Consider the following 8,693-nt stretch of genomic DNA (forward strand, 5'->3'; position numbering starts at 1 on the left):
ACATTCAACTGGTTGGACCATCTTATCACTGGAGATGAAAAATGGGTCTTATATATAAATCACACACGCAAACGTCAGTGGCTAGCTCCAAACGAAAACGGAATAGAGGCACCAAAAACAGAGCCTCACCCGAAAAAAGTTATGCTGTCCGTTTGGTGGGATATTCATGGTATTATTCACTGGGAACTCCTACCAAGTGGAATGACTGTTACCGCATCAGTATACTGTAATCAGCTTGAAAATTTAAACCAAAAAATCTGTCAGAATCGTCCACAGCATGCTAAAGTTTTTTTCTTACACGACAGTGCTCGCCCACACATTGCAAAAGTGACTCGGCTAAAGCTATTGGAGCTATCTAGGTTGGAAAGTGATACGTCATCCACCGTACTCTCCAGACTTGGCACCTACGGATTACGCATTGTTCAGATCGCTAAGCAATGCCTTGAATGAAAAAAAGTTCGATGATCAAGCCCATCTACGAAAGTACATAGCTGAGTTTTTTGAATCTAAACCTAAGAACTTCTTCGCCGATGCTATTCATTCTTTACCAGAACGATGGAGACAAGTAGTAGATAACGAAGGCCGTTATATTTTTGATAAATGATTAAAATAATAAATTAAATAAAAATTACAATATTGGTTATGATTCACTCATTACTTTCTTACCAACCCAATATAAAATTTAATATCCTTAATAATAGATAACAACGAAACACTACTTATCTTATCATCTGCCAGATATTCAATCCTCGACGATTTAACATTAAAGCAGCATGGCCGAATATCCTTCAACACAGATTATAATAACAAAAGGCGGAAAGATATCGTTTGTATTCAAACCGTACATAGAAAACACGTTTTAGGGTTCCGTAGTCAACTTGGAACCCTTATAGTTTCGCCATGTCTGTCTGTCCGTCTGTCCGTCCGTCCGTCCGCGGATAATCTCAGTAACCGTTACACTAGAAAGCTGAAATTTGGTACCGATATGTATATCGATCACGCCGACAAAGTGGTAAAGTAAAAAGTGGAAAAAATGTTTTGTTAGGGTACCCTCCCCCTACATGTAAAGTGGAGACAATTTTTTTTTTCATTCCAACCCCAACGTGTGATATATTGTTGGAGAGGTATTTAAAAATAAGGGTTTCCTAAAATAATTTTTAGATAATATTAATATTTTCGGAAATAATCGCTCCTAAAGGAAAAAAAAGTGTGTGTCCCCCCCTCTAACTTTTGAACCATATGTTTAAAAAAAAATCACAAAAGGAGAACTTTATAAAGACTTTCTAGGAAAATTGTTTTGAGCTTGATAGGTTCAGTAGTTTTTGAGAAAAATACGGAACCCTACACTGCGCGTGGCCCGACACGCTCTCGGCCGGTTTTTCATCTAGATTTTTCGTCTTTCTGGGCCCATTTCTATACAACAGGTTAAATGCAAAATTAGACTTATATCCACTTAGCTATGTTTGTTGTAAAAGTGCTCTACGACGAGCCCTGCAAAATATGACGTACGATGATACAGAAAAGTTACTTATGGTCGTAAAATAATTACCTATTGAATATTGACATATAATGTAATATTCGGAACCTACTAAAATAAGTCTTGTGTTTATTTACTTATAAGTTTTATTTAAGTGAATAATTAAAAATAAATCACCAATTTAGTCCTTCCTCTGCCTGAAACACAGAAACTATCCTAGCTCAGGCATTTGTATAAAACATTCTTATATGTATAAGAATTCTTAGGCTTTAAGAACAATCACTGTACAATTATGTTTTTATTAATAAATTATTTGTATTTGTATTTGTTGTATTGATTTAGAAATTATATATTTTTTAACCCTCGACGCAAAAACGACGGGAAGTTAAAATAAGTTTGACGTGTCTGTCTGTCTGCCTCTTTGTCTGTCTGTGGCATCGTAGCTCCTAAACGGATGAACCGATGTAAATAATTTAGTTTCTTTTTGTTTGAAAGCTGAATTATTAGGGAGTGTTCTTAGCCATGTTTGGGACAATCGGTCCACTATGACGAGTGTTATTAGGTTATTATAGTTATTTGTTATACAAGGGGCAAAGTTGTATTTTAACGCCGAGTGTGGAATTGAAAAACGAGTAATTGAAGGGATTCTATAGTTGAACCACGAGCAAAGCGAGTGGTTCGAGAATAGAATCCTGAACTTAGCGAGTTTTTCAATACACGAGAACTAAAATACATTTGCGCCCAAGTGTAACACAAAACTTTTCCCCTCACTATAGCGAGGAAACTACAACGCAAAAAATGTGTTTATCACTATAGGTAATTCCACGGAGGTTGAAGTGAATGATAACACACACAGCTAAATGAAGATTAGTACTGATTGCAAAAAAATGAATGAATGAAATGAGTGAGTGAATGTAAAAAAAACGATTAATATATTTTTGAAAAACATTATTATTTATTGATATACTTATCATTAATGGTATTAGAAGCAGTAAAAAATAATGAACAAATCCTTTTATAAACCACCGTCACTTGGCATATCTTCATCTGATTCGTTAGGATTGATTATAAGGTTTTGGTTTTCGGTTAAATCATCTATCATAGGTTCCCTATCGATATATTTTATATCGGAAGGATATCCCTATGTTAATTGACGTTATTGCTACTGCGACTTCTATGTCTGCTAATAAGTAATGAAAAAATAGGTAAACACCATTTTAACAGCTACGATGATAAAATAAGGCAATTTATTACATATTATCTTTGATTTCTACGATTTATATTACAATCATAATCTGACAATTAATTAATCACATACGAGATAAGTATTTTATTTTCTGGTTTGAAAATTGTTCTATAGACGTAATTCTTAACAAAATAGTAAATAGAAACTTTTTGGTCTTTCTTACAATTCACTGTTGAATCTGCAGTCGGTACACAGTAAGAACACTAATTTCAAAATCTCGTTGTCATTACATGACAGTGTTATAGTGTGCGTGGCCTCAACTGAGTTGAAACTACCTATACTTTCAGTAGTTCCACAGGTGGTAAATTATCTTCATTACTAGATTCACCTACTTTTATCAATTTTAAAGCAGTTAATTTAACTATATTCAAGGTCAACTTACTTTACCCACTAGTGGATAAAACGCGTTTTTACCCGCTGGCATTAAAGGATAAAACACATTCCGAGCTAGTGGGGGGGAAATATATTATCGTAAATGCGTTTTCACATTATCCGATCCGATATCGAAAGTCGGAAGGATGTCAAAGGAAAAAATCAAAGATGGCGGCGTAAATATACCGGTCCGACATCCGATATCGGATAGGATAATGTGAAAACTCACTAAGGGTTTGTGTAAATATTTGGCTGTGGGGCCCTGGGGCGGAAGTCCAAAAATTGCTAATTTAAATATTCCAGTTTGCAAGATTCTTAATACGCCCCGAGTTACACAACATGTTATTCATCACAAATATGTAAGTATAAAGAAAAAAATATGATTACGGTAAGTACCTACTAGATATTTCATAAGTCATAACTCCGGCCAGCGTAACCGAATGGCAATCGTTGCGCCAGACGCCGACAGGAATGCAGTCTATCTCTGTCGCGCTAATACGCTGGAGCGATAGAGATAGCTACGAAACAAGATATCGTGAGCGTTTGTGCATTCGGCTGCGAGTGTGATCATAAAATAACCACAAAATTACAATTTGAAAAAAAAAACCCCGACCGCGAGCTAGTGAACCGATTTTCATGAATGGCTAAGAACAGTCCCGACTAATTCACCTTTCAAACAAAAAAAAACTAAATCTAAATCGGTTCATCCGTTCGGGAGCTACGATGCCACAAACAGACACACACACAAACAGACAGACATGTCAAACTTTAACACCCCGTCGTTTTAACCCCCGACGCAAAAACAACGGGGTGTTATAAGTTTGACGTGTCTGTCTGTCTGTATGTCTGTCTGTCTGTCTTTCTGTCTGTCTGTCTGTCTGTCTGTTTGTTTGTCTGTCTGTCTGTGTGTGTGTCTGTCTGTGGCATCGTAGCTCCCGAACGGATGAACCGATTTAGATTTAGTTTTTTTTTGAAAGTTGAGTTAGTCGGGAGTGTTCTTAGCCTTGTTTCATAAAAATCGGTCTACTATGTCGTGGTCGGGGGTGTTTTCAAAATTTTAATTTTGTGGTTAGGTTAGGTTATGACTAGTTTTATTGTATAAAACTTGTTATTTACCTATTTTTGTGCCATACGATTAACTAAATAAGTATTAAATCAAGTCGCTAGTCTGTCGGTGTTTTACAGGTTGCACTTCGGGGAGTGTGCTCAAGAGCTACACGAGCTTATTCCACCGTCCCCATTCTACCATCGGACTCTAAGACGCACGACCGGTCTCCATCCTTACTTGGTGGATATTCCACGAATCCGCACGAAGCGCTTTGCTTCTTCTTTTCTTATGCGCACTGCTAAGGAATGGAATTCCTTGCCGGCGGCTATATTTCCGAGCTCATATAACCCGCCAACCTTCCCATCAAGAGTGAACAGGCATCTTCTGGGCGAGCTCACTCCATCGTAGGCCACGTCTTTGCCTTTGGCTAGTCTGTGGTCAAGAGTAAGCCCATTTATAATAAAAAAATAAAAATAAAAATCGTACATTTTAGGGAAGTTACATGGAGTTCTTCAACAAGGAGGTACAATATTTAGGGTTCACAATTGTCAGCAACGCATAAGTGGCTCCCCTGATGTTGCGTATGTCCATTGGCGGCGATGACTGCTTCCTGTCTCGTCTGCTCATTTGTCAGGAAGCCTATTTTTATGATATAGCCATAGATAATTAGGCTAAATTAAAAAAAAAGGAAAAGGGTTCTGTACAAACCTACAAATGATTTGAAGAACGGAACTCCAAAAACGATTTTGAACGATAACAATAATAAAGAAAACCGGTGTTTCCCTTGAGCCATCTTGGATGTCGCTTTTTGTGGGGGCCCATCTTGTGGGAACGAGTCACCGTCTGCCGGAAATAAAATTGGATACCGTTTTATTAGGCAGGCCGGTTTTTTATCCATAGCCCAGTATTTAGTCCATCACTTTCATCAAAATAGACCAGTTCATTTTAGATTCCATTAACTCTCAAATAGTCCTTACACCCTGGCGGGTGTTGCCTCTGCGTGTGTCCCATGATATGGGCAAGGGCAACATCCGCTCGGTGTACCCCTTACATTTCATTAAAGTGTCGAAAGGGCCTCTACGCGTTGGCTTCGGCCCCGCGCACGCCTTCCAAAGGTCCGGAATACAATTATTCCGTGATGGGAAAGACATACAAATAAAGATAAGAAAAAGTATACTTGCATAATACCTATATTTAATTGGATTTAGATTGTCACTCATCATAAGTCATACAAATAAATAATAAGTCATGTAAATAAAAATTACAAAAAGACGCGTTGTACTATAATATATTTAATTTAAAAACAGTTAAGTTATTTTTTTAAAGCGAGTGTGCACTCGTTATACTTACTACCTAACATTTTATTTATGTTTTAGTTATATTTCTCTAAAGTGAAATGTATAATTTCTTTGAGAAAATAAAGATCTATAAACCTAATACTAATCTTATAATAGGAACCAACATGAAGTCTCAGATAGCAACACGATGCAAAATAGTACATTAAATATTGGAAACGAGAGTAAGTTAAATCACGACTGCTAGTCAGAGCGGTTTAAAGACTCGAGTTTGGAATATTCTTACGCCCCGATACACAATGTTTTTCATCACACTTTTTTTTTATACTACGTCGGTGGCAAACAAGCATACGGCCCGCCTGATGTAAAGCGGTCACCGTAACCTATGGACGCCTGCAACTCAAACAGTGTCACATGCGCGTTGCCACCCCATTAGAAACTTGTACATTCCCTTTTGCTGTGTTAAGTACACAGCAAAAAGGAGTGTACAAGTTCTAAGGAGGGTTCGGGTTGCCGACGACTCAAAGGACAATAGACGGAACAAATTAGTTCCGTGGGTTACCCTCATCTGGCAGAATAATTTTAGCCCGAAACACACTTCGCATAACATGTTTCGCAGAAACAATTTCGTTCGAATGGTAATTTTGCAGAAAACTTAGTTGGCATTATTACTACCACGCATAAGATACATTTGGCAGAATATTGTTTTACAGAACATTACTTTGGTCGACTTTGGTTTAGCATAATTGTATGTACTATAATAATCTTATAGCATAATATTACATTAGCAGAATTATTACTCGCTATCAGAAAAGAAAAACTGCCCCAGAGTCACCGTTAGGTACGACGACGAGCGAAGCGAGGAGGAGTGTTAGGTATCTTGCATCCCCAATACATCCAACTCGCTGTCAAATAGCAAATTACAACTTTATGCCGCCTAAATATTATGCACAAATATTATCTGCAAATGTATTGTTCGACTAAAAGACTATTATGCTCATCAACATTATGACAACAGACGATTCGGTATTACAAAAATCTGCGAAATGATTTGTGCCAAAGCATATTCTGCGTAAGGTGTTTCTGCCAAACTTGACTTCTGCCAAGAACTATTATACGAATCAAATATATGCGTAAAAAGTTTCTGCCAGATAATAGTGAACCAGTTCCGTAAGTCCTCCCGTCATCAGTACACCGCACCCTCGTTGAGCTCTGGCAGCCTTACTCACCGGCAGGAACACAACACTTGCAACAAAAAAATGAAAAATGATAAATAGTTTAATTGTTTTACTTGAAACTTTTATAACTCTTACGGTTTTTGTTTACGCTCGGCCTGCATGCAATTTCACATTTTACAGTGTGTGTGTGTGTGTGTGTGTGTGTTCGTGTGCGTGTGCGTGTGCGTTAGTAGGTATGTGCGTCACGTCATACGATTATGTTAATTTAAAAACTTAAATTGGTCCCTATTGCTATTTTAAATGTGTAAAGAAATGTTGAAACTTTAAATCAGTGTTTATTCTTTAATTACCGCTATCTTACAGCGTATCCACCAGAGGTGTAGCGCAACGAGCATTACATTTAACTTCCTTGAAATTTTCGATGTAATTTTTTTTTCTTAGTTTTTTCTTATTCATCTATTTTCAAGATTTTCAAATATTTTCATAATAACATCAAAAATCTCATTCTTGAGTCGTCACAATGGGGCTTTAAATATTAAAATCCCAGCTGACGGTTTCGTCACCCCATAATCAGAACACTAGGCAGAACTTTCTTGACCGTCGCCATTTTCAAAACGCGAAGACTGCTTAATAATTGGAGTTTTATATCTCTTCCAAGTCGTTCTGAGTTGTTTGCTCTCGGGCAGAGATGTGTAAAATTTATTCGAATAACGAATAACGATTGAGAATCAGTTATTCTCAGTCGTTGTTCATTAGCGAATTTCGAATAAATTTATTGAATTATTCTTAGGCCTGATTTAGACGGCTCGCGAACTCGCATGCGATTTTAGTTACACTGCGGGCTGTTATGGTGACCTACAATTTTGCACAGCCATCAAATACCGCAATGTAATAAAACTCGTATACGAGTTCTTGTACCGTCTAAATGGGCTCTTATTCCAAAAGAAATTAATAAATTATTCACGACTAATATTTTTGAATAATTGGCTAATACCATAAAATCAGTCTCATCATCATCATCATCTATGTATAAATCAGTTTAAATAAATTAATACCACTTTTAAAATGATGGAAACATTGGAAACCATGAAATAAACATTTGTGTTAAGTATCATTCGTGGTATTCATTCGAATACCATAAGGAATAAATAATGTATTATTCGAAAAAGCTATGGAATGATTTCGCAAATAAATCGTGGTCACGTCTACCTTCAAAATAAAATAAAATATCTTTCGCGAATAATTTATCAACGAATGATTGATTATTCGAATAATTATTTAGATTACATTATTCGGACAATGCCCAACTCTGCTCTCAGGACTGTGGGGAAGTTAAAGTGGCCCGTTTAACCCTAATAACGGGAACTATTCTAATTTTAAAGCCGAGAAACTTGGCCGTTACTTGAGTGATCGATTATGATCGTTGGTGATTTTAGAACGTCTTTAGAGGGCGAACATTTCTTCATGGATGTGTAGGTATTCTTATCTGGAGAAAAATGTTATACGAAGTATATTTAGGGCTGTTTTTTCAATCGCCAGATAAATAATATCTGTCAGATAAATGTTAGATAAATTTTGTCATTTATACGTGTGATGAAAAGCATAGTGATAACTTTATCTGATAGGTATATTTATCTGGCGATTGAAAAACCGGCCCTAAGGAATATAAAAAAATATTTAGGTATAAAATAGAAACTAAGACTACCCTACTTAAATGAATTAAACTAAAACTAAATAACCTAACAAATTTTATATAAACTTAAAACAATACCTAATAATTAATAAAAATAAAAAACAAAATTATCCAAATAAACTGTTCCCTGTCGTTCCCGGTGCAAAAGTGCCCATGACGCTCGCAGCATTTCTGCGTTGAATTACTATGGTATGGACATCTTTTACACCAAGGAACGACTCGGAGCGGGAACTTTGTACTTTTATGGAAAATATAATAACTATTCGTCTTTTAACTAACTATATCTTTTTTGAAAATTCTTGACAATTTTCTCATAGGTGTAAGCAGTATGTGACTGTGTCACATAATGTTATAATATAAGCGTTGTTGTGTCGGATGTCGGGT

This window comes from Leguminivora glycinivorella, chromosome 7 (assembly GCF_023078275.1).
Source record: "Leguminivora glycinivorella isolate SPB_JAAS2020 chromosome 7, LegGlyc_1.1, whole genome shotgun sequence".
Lineage (NCBI taxonomy): Eukaryota > Metazoa > Arthropoda > Insecta > Lepidoptera > Tortricidae > Leguminivora > Leguminivora glycinivorella.